Genomic DNA, 13,378 nt, shown 5'->3' with positions numbered 1-13,378 from the left:
ACCACAGCCTGTGTTTTCTTTAACAACCAGCTTTTCTGCACCTTAGAAAGTAGATAAGATGTACAAAGTTCCAAGATCTTTCAAATTTGTATACACTTATCCCAGACCTGATCCAGCAGCTATAGCTTTAGTTAATTCAAGCATTTTGTTAATTCTAATCCTTCCCTTTTTGACGAGGATGGTGAAACAATTGATAATTTGGGGGAAAGTGTATGTTTCGGCAACTTTAAATTTTAGAATGTTGAATTGTCAGGCTTATATGTTAAGTGTTATTCTGAATAATAGTGAAAGTATGAGTAATGTTTTATCTGTAGTTCCTTCCTGTCTGGAAAAATCTGCTTTGTGTGGTTTAGTTTCTTCAATTTCTCAAGTCAATACTCATTGTGTAAAGTATGATTTGATGTCATTTTCACTCTTCCTTGACCTGTGGGTTTCGGATCTGACCTCTGATCGAACGTGGCCGCTTTCAAAAGCTTAGGCTCCAAAACTCGACCTCCTCCCTCCCCATCTATAATGCCTAATTCCCCCAATTACCTCTAATCACGTTTGCCGCTCTTAGGAGAAGCATCACAGTCCACTGACTTGAGCTCCTTTGGAGATTTTCAGCTAAGTCCAATAACTTTTTGTAGACTTTTTTCTACTACTACTTTTTTTCCTTATCGCCTACCCCTTGTTTCTTTAAAAAAAAAAAAAAGTTTTCTTGTGTTAAATTAGCATCCACTGGCATTCTCTTTCATGGGAATTGTTCTTCCCTTTTTTTTCTCTCTTTTCTACCTTTTCTGTAGAATGTCGGATAAGCCTTTAGGATTTAAAAAGTGCACTTCTTGTGGGCACAAGATTCCCTTATCTGATACCCATAGGGAGTGCATATATTGTCTTGGCCCTGCTCACCTCAAAGCCTCCTATTCCATTTGCAAGAGGTTTCACCCTAGAGCACTGGCTAACAGATAAAATAAACTTATTTTGAAGGGCCTTTTACCTCCTTTGGCCCTGTAGGCCAGAAAGACAGGGAATGCAGAAAACATTCCATGGGAAAGTCTGCTTTTTCTTCTTCGGATGAGCCTCCAGCCAAAGCTCCTAGGGTGTCTGATTCCAAACCCGTGGATATGAATAAGTCAACTCAGTTGTCTCCTCAGCTTCAAACTCCCATGCCTTCAGAGCCTCCTCCTCCTACCATGGGGTTTCCTAAGACATCATCCAGGCCACCTTCTACAACATCATCTGTCAGGTCCTCCCACAGCCTTTCTGAATCAGAAATGGACATGTTGATGAAGCAGTTCCTTCAGAGGCAGATCCAGATGGAGGTCTTACCAGCCCCGTCCCCTACCAGGTCTGTGGGCAGGTATTCCCCTTTTAGACCTTTAGCTCCTTCTTCGATCCAACCACCTGCTTTGGAGCTCTCAAATCCAAATGCCCCGAGAGTCAAGATGTCGGAGCTGATAGTGATTATCTCTTCAATTTCAGCAGCACCCATGACTTGCTTGGTGCTGACTGTGTGATGACAGAGCAGCTCTTGAAGCCCAAGCCTCGATGTCTGCATGAAGGGGTTGACCTCAACTCTGAAGTTTTCAGAGTCATCGCTTCTCCTTGGAGTGTTGGCCTTTGACAGCTCAGCCCAAACTTCCTTCTTTAAGCCGAGGGTTGGGGGGGCTTGGGGATTGTCTTCCCCAGTAGTTTCAGCTCTGGGAGGATGGTCTTCAGCCCCTTCTGCTTTTGAGGTGGTGGAGAGGGTTCTCTCCATGCCCAGGAAATCCTTGGCTCCAACCCATTTGGATCTAATTCTTACCCCGATGGATACTGCTTCTGAGACCTCACCACTGCCCCCCTTCAGACAGCCGGCCCAGCAAAGCCTTCAAGTACTGCCATCTTTGGAACCCCATATTTTTCCCGACATCTCCCTGGAACACCCCATTGAGGAGATTCCCCTGAAGAGAAGGTGCAAAAGAAGGCACCTGGATTCCCCAGAGGAATCCATCACAGAAGACTGTGATTTCAATGAAGGGGAAGGGTCCCCCAGATCTTCACCTGAGGATGTCTCCTTCAAAGACATCTTAAAAATCCTGCGCTAAATAGGTGGATGGTCTTCCCTAAACCCTACCCCTGAGGAAATGGTGTCTTGGAGGGTTTCAGGTCTGACCTGTCTACATCTTGGGTGTGCCCCCCTGCTGATGCACTTATCGACCTGTTATGCAGGTGTGGCAGGAACTAGATAATGTAGAACCTATCTCCAAGCATGTGTACAAAATTCTTAGCGCTCCCTCTGATCGACCTCATTGGACTAAAGTAGATGCCATGGTTGTTGCAACAGCCACCAAGAAGGAGCTGGTCCAAGAAAACTCTACTGTCCATCCCCCTAACAGGAAGTTTAGGGCCATGGAGACATTTGGCAAGAGAGTTTATGCCTCGTCTACCTTCACCTTACAAGACTTAAACTATCTTTCCAATTTTACTAGGCTACAGCGGGATTTAATCAAAAAAATTTCTATCTCAGTCCCAGAGTCCATGTCTGACAACTCTACAGTCAATTCCCACTGCATCCATGAGGATAATCTCCCACATGGTGGAAGGTACCTCAAGGGTCACCTGTTCCAGCATTGCCACTAGGCCCCTTTTGACAGATTGTCTTTGTTTGGGGCCACTGTTAGAGACACACACACTTCCATAGTGAGAAAGATGGAAAGACCCTGTCTGCCATCGGAATCAGCGGGGGATGAAAAAATGTGGTTTAAGAAATCTCAGGGTCATTTTCAGGAATCTCAGGGAGAATATTCCCCCAGAGGCAGAGGGGGGAAACAGTCATAATTTTAGATGCCGCCCACATGGCAGGGGGGGTCTGCAAAATCAGAGGTCTTGAGATTCATAGGTAGGTACTAGGCTATCGGCTCAAGGGCCTATGTAAGCCTAGCCAACAAGGTTCCCTGGCTTACGCCACCCAAGAAAGTTATTTTCCTGTGCCACTATCAAGCAAGGACAAAGAAGTGATCCCCAGGGTGTATTTCCTATTTCCCATCCACTCATCAAGATTTTTCTTGAAGAGTGCTAATGACTTTTGCTTGACATAGATGGGTAGCCTGTTCCAGAGTACGGGAAGTCTCTGGGACAGGAATCTATCCCTGCAGCATGTCCTGTTTATTGTGGTGACAAGGTTTAGGTCCCTAGAGTGTGTAGCTCAGAAGGATTGGGATTTCTTTAGGTGTAGCATGCCCAACAACTCTGGGTTTGATAGGCAGAGATCACTTTGGAGTAGGCGATATGCTACGGAGTAAAGCTGGAGTTTTTTGAGGCGGTCAGTGTAGGGCATTTGTTTGAGGCCAGTAATCCTCTTTGTGAGGTACTTCTGTGGCCTTTCCAGCTGCTGCAGATGTCTTGTGAGGTACATTCCAAAAGGGGCATTGTACTCTATAATGGGTCTAATGACTGTCGAGTGAAGGGAAACAATGACCTCTTTTTTCCTGGATGAGAACCCTTTTATGATGAGGTGTGCCACGTAGAGGGACTTCCTGACTACTGTGGCAATGTGACTATCAAAGGAGAGACTACTGTCCACCTGGGTCCCAAGGTCTCTTATCACGCATTTGGTGTTAAGTAGATTGCTGCCTATATGGTAGTTCATGGGTACAGAGTTTTTACCAAAGGAGATGACACTGCACTTTTTGGCATTGAGCTTGAGGCCATGGCTCTGACACCAGGCATCTGTCTCAGCAAGGCCCTTCTGTAGGATGTCCACATCATTTGGGGACTTGACTATGGCTCCTAGTTTGCAGTCATCTGCGAACTTCGTTAGCCAGAGGCCTTCTGTGTTAGCCTGTACTTCAGAGAAGTAGATACCAAACAGGAGAGGTCCCAGGACGGAACCCTGTGGTACTCCACTTGTCACTGCTTTAAGGTCAGATTTGGAGTCTGCAACTTTTACAGTGTGGGTTCTGTCAGTGAGCCAGTTGGCAACCCATCTGGTGATGTAGGGATTTATACCTAGTTTAGTGAGTTTAGCTATAATTCCAGAATGGGGGATGGTGTCGAAAGCCTTGGCGAGGTCAAGTTAGGCTGTGAGAACCACCTTACCCTCATCTACGGCTTTGGTGACTGCCTCAGAGAAGTCGATCAGGTTCAGGAGGCATGATCTGCCTTTCACAAACCTGAACTGGGTGGGATCCAGAGTTTGGAGGTTACCAATGTCTTTGTTTATGAGTTCCATGATGATACGTTCCATGGCCTTGCAGACCAGGCTCGTCAGGCTAATAGGTCGATAGTTCCCGGGATCAGTGGTGGCTCCCCCTTTGTGGTGTGGGATAACTGTTGCTGTGCACCATTCAGTGGGCACAAAGCCTGATGCAAGGCTATTATTGAACATGGTGCTTAAGTGGGGAGCCAGTTCGTTCTGAAGTTCATGTAAAACGCAGCCTGGGATGTTGTCCGGTCCCATGGATGCTGTGTTTTTGGCTTTAGAGAGTGCAGCTTTTACCTGCATAGTTGTGATTACAGGGACTCTACATTCTTCCTGTATAGATATGGGCCCTTTAGGGGGTGAGAGGGAGGTAAAGTTAGCACTGAACCTATCTGCCAGGATGTTGGCAATATCAGTTGGTTCTGTAATTTTCGTGCCTTTGTGCTGTAGCTCAGAGCAGATCTGGGTGTTGCCATCGAGATTCTTGACATAGATATATAATGCTTTGTGGTTGTGCTTGGAATTAGTGGTGATTTTGTTTTCATAGCTAGCTTTGGAGGATCTTATAGGGGATCTCAGCTTCTTACTGAGGCTGACCAGGGAGCTCCTCCAGTCATGGGATTTTACTCTCTTTTGCAACAGTTTCTTCCTTCTGTTGTACAGTTTGTTTTTGGCAGGGGACCACCAGATTGGCTTCCTTTTTTGGGAGGATAGTGTCTTGGTTCTGTTTGGGATAGCACAATCCATGCACTTGTGTAAGTGCTTATAGAGCGTATTTGTGTAGGATTCAGCAGATGTAACTGTATTGTCCATCTGCATGGGTGTCATGAAGTTCACCACTTCTGTCTTAAGAAGCATGAAGTTGGCTTTGGAGAAATTTTTTACTGTGGTTTCCTTAATGGGGGTTGGGGGCGGAATGTGGATATCAAGGGTGATTAGCTTATGGTCAGATCGGACCAACGAGGAGCTGAATTCAGGTGTGGAACACCAGTCACTCATGTTGGTAATGACTAGGTCTAGGATATTGTTGCCCCTGGTGGGGGTGTGGATAAGTTGATCCAGGGCATTGGCGTTTATGAATTCCAGAAAGCCTTAAGCTAAGGAGTTGGTACATGAGTAGTTTTCCCAGTTAATGGTGGGGTAGTTGAAGTCACCCATTATTAGGGTGTTTTGTTGAACCCTAATATTTTCCAGTACATCAAGAAAAGAGGAGTGGGAATCCCGGGGCATGGTGGGGGATCTGTAGCAAGCTACAATTTGGATTGCAGTTTTGCCTAGAGTTAGTTGCACTTGGGTAACCCCAGATACATTATGCTGAGCAACTAGCCTGGAGGTGTGGATATCCTTAATGAATATGGACACACCTCCACCTCTGGTGTTTCGGTCCAGGTTACATGGCCGAAAAGTGCGGTATGAGTTATAGCCTGGTAGTGCAGGGGTGCTGTCTGGAGCCTTGAACCAGGTTTCAGTCACTGCACAGATATCGATGTTCTCCATTTTAAGGAGTGCCTCGAGTGAGTGCATTTTGAGATTTAGACTTCTAGCATTGAGTAGCATTACCCTCAGTTTTTGCTTGCCTGTTCCTGTTATGGTGGTGAATTTGTTATTTGAACCTTGCCTAAAAAGGCACTATGGGGCAGCAAGAACCTTAGTCAGTATCCGGAATCCCAGGGGCAACAGGTGCAGGCCATCTGTGACAAAGCATTGTGGTCTGTCGACCATGTCATCCCAAGCAGACAGATACTGGATCCCCTTAGAATGACACCAGAAGCTTAGCCAATTGTTGAAGTCAATCATTTTGTCCTTGTACTGTGGTATCATTCTGGGCGATGGCAGAATGCTACTCAGGGCTAGGGTCATACCTGCGGGGCTACAAGATCGGAGAGCTCTTCCATGACTCTTTTCATGTAGTCCAGGGAGTTACATCTCAGGTCATTCACACCAGCATGGACAATGACAGAGTCATATTTGTACTTGTTGTGGAGTGACCTGAGTGCATGGGTTATGTGGCGGATCCTGGCACCCGACAGGCAACTGACAGTAACCTTCTCCTTGTTTAGCCTGGTGAGTGGGACATCAGTGTGCCTGACTATAGAGTTACATATGACTAGTGTATTGGGCACGTTGTTTTGCCTTATTGGCTGTGGTTGAGTGGCACACTGAGTCTGTGGGCTATGTGTTATTTCAGTTGTGTTGAGGGATGGAGGTTGCATGGGTTTCTGCTTTGGAGGTCTCTGTTGCTTAGACAGATTATTGAGAGCCTCTGCAAATGTTTTTGTGTTACTATGTGTGTATTTTGTTGGTGTAGATTTAGTGAGACTATGTGATGAGTGTGGTGTGGTGCAAATGTTTACCTTCTCCTCATGACTGTCAAGTTCAGTCTTGGTTGGAGAGAGCTTTACCTCCAGTTTGGCTAGATAAGTGCATCTCTCACAGGTTGTAGTGTTGGGTGGTAGGTGGAGAGGGTTGTCTTTGTACATGAGGCAATTTCTATATTGCCTCAAGATGCCCAGATTCATCAGATAGACAGGAGAGAACACTGGGAGCTGACCCTTGGACATGCCTGAATAAAAAACTATTTTCCTCTAAATAAGTGAGGAAAGTGAGTACAAGAGCCGTTTTTCTCTAAGCAAGTGAGAAAAGTAAATACAAAAACTGTTTTCCTGTAGGTAATGAGGAAGACTGAGTGCTATAGTAATTAGTAGCTTATTTAGTGCTTACAAGTTCTGAACAAGTGCTGAGCATGAATAAGCAAATTTAAGTGCTAAAACTAAGAATCTGTATCTGCACTAGACGAGTTACATGACAGAAACAAGTGCAAATGCAGACTTTCAAATCAGAAAGTTGAGAGAGATGGAAGAGATTGCCCAAACGGCCAATAACTACAATTTCTGGGCAGAACCACTCCTTATGTGGTAGACAGGTTACCTAGTGCTTACCACTCCCACTGATAAGCTAGAAGGCTTCCCTCCAATGCAGAAAGGCTTGGGGTCTCAGAAGCTTACATACAGTCCTGGATACAGCAAATCTGTATCTGGAGTACTAGTTACAGGAAAGGTAGGAAACAGGCTTACAGTTTTTTTTTTTTTTTTTTTACAGAAAAGTAGTAAAAACAATTCACATGCAGTGCAAGCTAGCACACTTGAGTATGTAGCAATATTAGACCAAACACAGTTTAAAAAATGCAATTAAATTAAAAAGGACGTAAAGCAAGTGCAGAAAGAGTTTATTGGGTAGAATGTGGTAAAGAGATGGGACTGGGGGAGTGTCCCAGATCAAATCTACAGTGGGGCGTGGAACTGCAAAAGCCACCACATTTAAACTACAAAACAAAAATAGGGAGGGTGGATGGGACAAAACAGTTTCAACAGAGACCTAAGCAACAACTAACAGTTGTTGTTGTTGTGTCTTTCGGCTTTTCCCGGTTAGGGGTCGCCACAGCGGAACTCCGGTCTGCTAATGACTGGCAGTAGATTTTTACATGCTGAGTTGCCGGCCCTGACGCACAACCTTCAATGAAGGTACGCCCATTCACGCATGTCTCCACACAGAAGACGCTCTAGCTGAGAATCGAACAGGACAACATCTTACTGTGAGGCAACAACGCTACAGCATCACCACCACCACCGCAGTGTAAGCAACAACTAACAGTGCAAACTCTAAAACCAAAAAAATATACTCAGCTCTGTATATTTGCAGATAGTCTGGAAGGCAGTCTCTCAGAACACAGGTTCCATCAATTAAATTGATTCCTTCTTGGACAGGCCATTCCAGCGCTCCTGAAATGTTGCCCGACTACCCTTCTCTGGAGGCAGTTGGGGGACACTTATCCTTGCACCCAGAAGCCTGGCTAGCCATCACAAGCAATCAGTGAATGCAAAGGATCATATCCAGAGGGTACTCCATTCCCTTTTCAAAACTCACCAAATCAAAGAGCTCTCTCCTGGATGGTCCACCCAGTCAGAGTGAGGCAGCAGAGTTGGAGATCTCAAATCTGCTCCAAAAAAGGGTCCTCTAGAAGGTCCCTTCATATCAACTTGGATCAGGCATTTACTCCAGATTCTTTTTAGTACCAAAAAAGATAGGGGACCACAGACCCATCATGATCTAACATCCCCAAACAAGTCAGTAAAAAACTCAAAGTTCAGGATGGTCACAGTCCAGTCCATTCTACCTCTTTTTAAAATGGACGACTGGATGTGCTCATTGGACCTGAAGGATGCATATTACCACATCAAGATGGAAAGACACTCCAGAAGGTATCTACGATTCGGGTTGGGACCCAGTCATTTTCAATTCTGAGTGCTTCCCTTTGGCCTCACCACAGCCCCTAGTTCAACAAATGCATAGCGGTAGTTGCAGCTCAAATAAAACTGCAAGGATTTCACATATTTCTTTATCTAGATGACTGGCTGCTAACCACCCCAACCAGGCATCTAGTCATCCTAGCCAGGGCCTATCTGTTACAACTAACTCCTACTTTGGGAATAACCATCAACATTAAAAACCTCAGCTACAGCCATTTCAGAACATAGACTTCATAGGGGCACATTTGGATAAAACCAAAATACTGGCCTTCCTTCCTCCAGACAAGATTTAGATCTTAAGACTACATATCAGACAGATGTTGGCAATTCCAGTTCCTCCAGCAAAACTAGTACTCAGGGCCCTGGGCTCCATGGCTGTCACCATAACTCTGTTACCAAGAGCACATCTACATATGAGAAGTCTGCAATGGACCTTGGCAGCCCAGTGGTCATTACATCAAGTACCCCCTCACCTATCCAATCAAACTTATCATGAGAGTGCAGAGATTCTCTCTTCTGGTGGCTTCACTCTTTGGAGGTTCTTCAAAGATGCCCCTTTGTTCTTCCACCCCCAAATACCACATTGATCACACATGCCTCCCAGGTGTGTGGGGGGCATTTCCTGGGTCAGACGGTCCAAGGCATGTGGACTCCACAAGAGACCAACCTGCATCTCCTTGTGATGGAGATGAGTGGTCTGTTTTAATGTTGCAGTCACTTCACAGCTTTCTTCCTCTAGGGATTTTTGCAATACAAATGGATGGTATGTTGATAGTATGGTACATCAACAAACAAGAGGGAACCAGATGCTATCCCCTGTGCTGAAAAGTAATGAAAGTGTGGCAGTGGGTGATCTTTACCAACCACTTTCTGATCTCACTGCACATTCTGGGGAAGTGCAGTATTCTAGCTGACAGGCTCAGCAGAGTCTTACTGATGCCTCATGAGTGGTCTCAGTCAGTCTGTGGCAAATATGTTCTTCCACAAATAAGGTCAACCTTGCTGTGATCTCTTCACATTTCACCACAACAAGTGCAGCAGATTCTTCGCCATGATTCCCCCTCAGAGACAGTCCCCCGGAGATACTCTAGTCCATGCTTGGCCTCCTGGATTAATTTATGCCTTTCTGCCTCTGCCCTTGATCCCCAAATTTCTTCAGAAACATGCAGGTTGAAGACCAAGGTGTTCCTCATTGCATCTTTTTGGCCTTTGCAAATCTGCTTCACCTTCATTTGATCTCATCTGATTTGCCCTCTGTGGGGGCTCAAACCACGTCCTGATCTGTTGTCCCACACATCAGGGCAAATTCACCCAGATCTCCCAGGCCTGAAACTAACCATATGGTTTCTCCAATTCCAGTGATGGCTAGATCTGCCAGGCTTTCATCCCCAGTCAGAAACATTCTGATCTCCCACAAACTTTGTACTAGGAGAATCTATAAGAGCAAATGGAAAAGGTTCTCCACATGGGCTCTACAGCAGCAGTTAGATCTTTTGACTGGTCCAGTTCTGGCAGTGCTGGATTTCCTTGCTCATATTTTTCAAGAGGGGATGAGTCACTCTACTGTAAAAGTACAATTGGCATCCATTTTAAATTATCATATCTAAGAAAATTCATCATCTTTAGCCTCATCTAAATTGTGTAATGTACTTTACTTGTTTGTCCCCATGTTAAAGATCCAATACCTCCTTGGGATTTAACTATGATTTTACAGGCTCTGGTCCACCCTCCCTTTGAGCCTTCAGCCAAAGTAGATTTTAAATTCCTATCGTGGAAGACTGTTTTTTCTAGTTGCTATCACTTCTGCAAGAAGAGTATCTGAATTGTAAGCTCTGTACTCCAAAAATCCTGTTTAATTTTTCATAAGGACAGAGTAACATTACATACCAACCCATTCTTTCCACCCAAAGTTTTGACAGAGAACAACATTAACCAATCGATTAGCTTACCAGTCTTTTTTCCCAATTATCAAAACAAAGGGGAATATACTCTTCATCTGTTAGATGTTCATAGACAGTTGCATTTTTATCTAGACAGAACTAAATCTTTCAGAAAATCTGATCAGCTTTTTATATCCTTTTCAAATGTCAAAAAAGGTAACCCAGTTGCCAAGACCAGCTTAGCTATATGGTTAAGAGACTGCAATTTGTTTGTTTTATGAATCCAAAGGTGTTCCTTTACCTAAGTGAGTTAAGGCTCATTCTACTAGATCAATGGCAACTTCTCAAGCCTTTTGGGCAAAAGTTTTGATTAATGATATTTGTTCAGCTGCTTCATGGTCAAACTCTCAAACTTTCATTTCCCACTATAAATTGGATATTGTCTCTAGAAATAGAGCTGCATTTGATTCTGCAGTGTTCTTGAATATCCTTCTATGAGTGCCACCCTGGGATATTGTAGCTGGGGACTCTATCCCACAGGTTGAAGAAGGAATGAAAATGACATCAGATAAAGATGTTAAGTACTTGCCATGAAGTTCCATCTGTGTTGTCTATTTTCATATTTCCTCAACATTCCCACCCTCCTTCCCCTGTCCATTTAGTGAATGACCTGATGGATGTACTTAAAGGAACCTCTGTTCCTTGTTGAGCTCCTGATCTTTCTCTACTCTTTTTAGTATTTTTTTCCAGAATTTGTGTACATTTTTGTATGTCATGGTATACTTTGGAAATATGTTAGCAGCAAACACAATGCGAGGTAATTGGGGGGGTGAGGTATTATGTGTAGGGGAGGAGCTCAAGCTTCAGAGCCTAAGCTCTTGAAACCAGCCAAGTGAGATCCAAGGTCAGATCCAAACCCCACAAGTCGAGGAAGAATGAAAATAGCACAGATGGAACGTTATGGTAAGTACATAACTTCTTTTTATGACTCTGTAGATACTACATCCATGGTTGTTGCCACTGGTACTGTGTAGATACTACATCCATGGTTGTTGCCACTGATACTGTGTTGAGAAGTTTTGTCTGGCTTCATTCTCATAACCTCCCAGAAGATATAAAAATGAGATTTTAAATTCACCTTTATATAGAGATTTATTTTTTCCAGTCTCTGCTGCACAGGTTCTCAAAAAATCTGATGAGAGAGATACACTAATGTAAGGAATCTGTCAGATTTGTCAGATGTTTTTCTTCAAAATTTCCAATGAATTGTCTGCTCCCTCATCCAACTTTATCAAGAAACAATCAGTCACAGCAAAATCCTGGTCAGCAGACTTTTAAAATACAATGGAAGGGAGGTCTCAAAAAGAAAGCAGGAATCCCCCTAAAATAAAGGATACTCGAATAATGTAAAATGACTATATAAGACTGACCCATCATTAGTCTCCATTGAATCCACAAAAGGTGTACTTAAGAGACCAACCAGGCATCCCTTACCTAATGATAAGGAAAGTAGACTATTAGACAGATTTGGGAAAAAATCTTATACCTCTGCCACCCTGGCAATGAGAGAATTGATTTGCCAATTCCATATGCTAAAGTACCTTGAATCTCTCCAGGACAATGTTCTAGCTAAGGTAGATTCTATTGGGGACTCTACTGGGGATAGAACCTTATTAAAGGAAATTCAGGATACAGATAGAGAAGCTTTACAAGTCTTCAGACACTCCCTAATGTGTGGCTAGGACACCTTAGATGCATCATGCAGAGCAGTTGCCACAGGTTCTGTCATCCACAGACATGCATGGCTCAGGACCCAGCCTCTGTCAAATCAGGTTAAGGTTGAACTACTGGATGCCCCACTAGACAAGGAATTCCTGTTTGGACCATCATCTGAACATGTTTTCTATAAACTGGTTAAAGAAGAAAAGCAAATAAAAACTATAATGGAATTTTATCTATCTTTGACACCAAGGTACAGGAGGAATTATCCTTCAAATCCTTGGCCTTTTCCCCTAGACAAGACAATTGGAGGCCTCCCTGTGGCAAGAGACACAGATAATCCAGGAGATGGTAACCAGAACAATCACACAGAAAAAGAACCTCCAAAAAGCCCACCCAGTACAGAAACCGCCTGTGACTATGTTCTACCCCAGCCTCCCATACCCCTACTCACCTTCCGCTCCAAACCTCTGGCTGTAAGACTCCTTCTTATGAAAAAACATCACCAGGGACTAATGGTTGATCAGCATCATAGAAAAGGGGTACTATGTCAAGTTCAGAGAAATACCACCTTTCTTGGGGATTCTAAAACCACCAAAAGAGCAGGAAAGCTTCTTACCACGTTTCCTCAGGGAACTACTTTACCAAGGATACATTCAGCCTGTTCCTCCAGGCCAACAGGGAAAGGGCTTCTACTCAAGGATCTTTCTGTTTCCAGGAAAGAAGGGCACCTAGAGGCCCATCTTGGACCTCTCAATAGCTAAAAAGATTTCTCAACATCCCAAAGTTCAAAATGTTTTAATTGCAACAACTATTGCCTATGATCTTTCAATATGCCTTCATGGTCACTCTAACCCTAAAAGATGCTTACCTCCATGTCTTCATAACAGACAGTCACAGGAAATACCTACAATTTGTAGCAACAGGCTCTCACTTCCAGTTCTATGCTTTAATATTTGGACTGTCCACTGCTACCGGAGTTTTCACAAAATGCTTAGCTCTTCTGACAGCACATTGCAGAACTCTGGGAGTTTATATTTACCCAACCTAGACAACTGTCTCATTCAAGGAAAAATCCACAGTAGAGGCCCTAGAAGACTTACAAGTACCTAGGCTGCTTTCAGAAGGAAAGTCTCACCTTAAATCTTCAAAAATCACAAACACTTCCTCAAACAAGCATACTCTTTCTGAGAGCCGTCATAGATTCAGTTCAGGAAAAAGCTTGGACAAGATAACTTTCCTGACAGGCTACTCAATCAGCCTGCTTCCAAAACAACATATCTCAGCAAGGGAATTCCTGAGGATTT

Source organism: Protopterus annectens, chromosome 11.part0 (assembly GCF_019279795.1).
Source record: "Protopterus annectens isolate FY-2018-M chromosome 11.part0, PAN1.0, whole genome shotgun sequence".
Lineage (NCBI taxonomy): Eukaryota > Metazoa > Chordata > Ceratodontiformes > Protopteridae > Protopterus > Protopterus annectens.
This window is presented reverse-complemented; position numbering follows the sequence as displayed.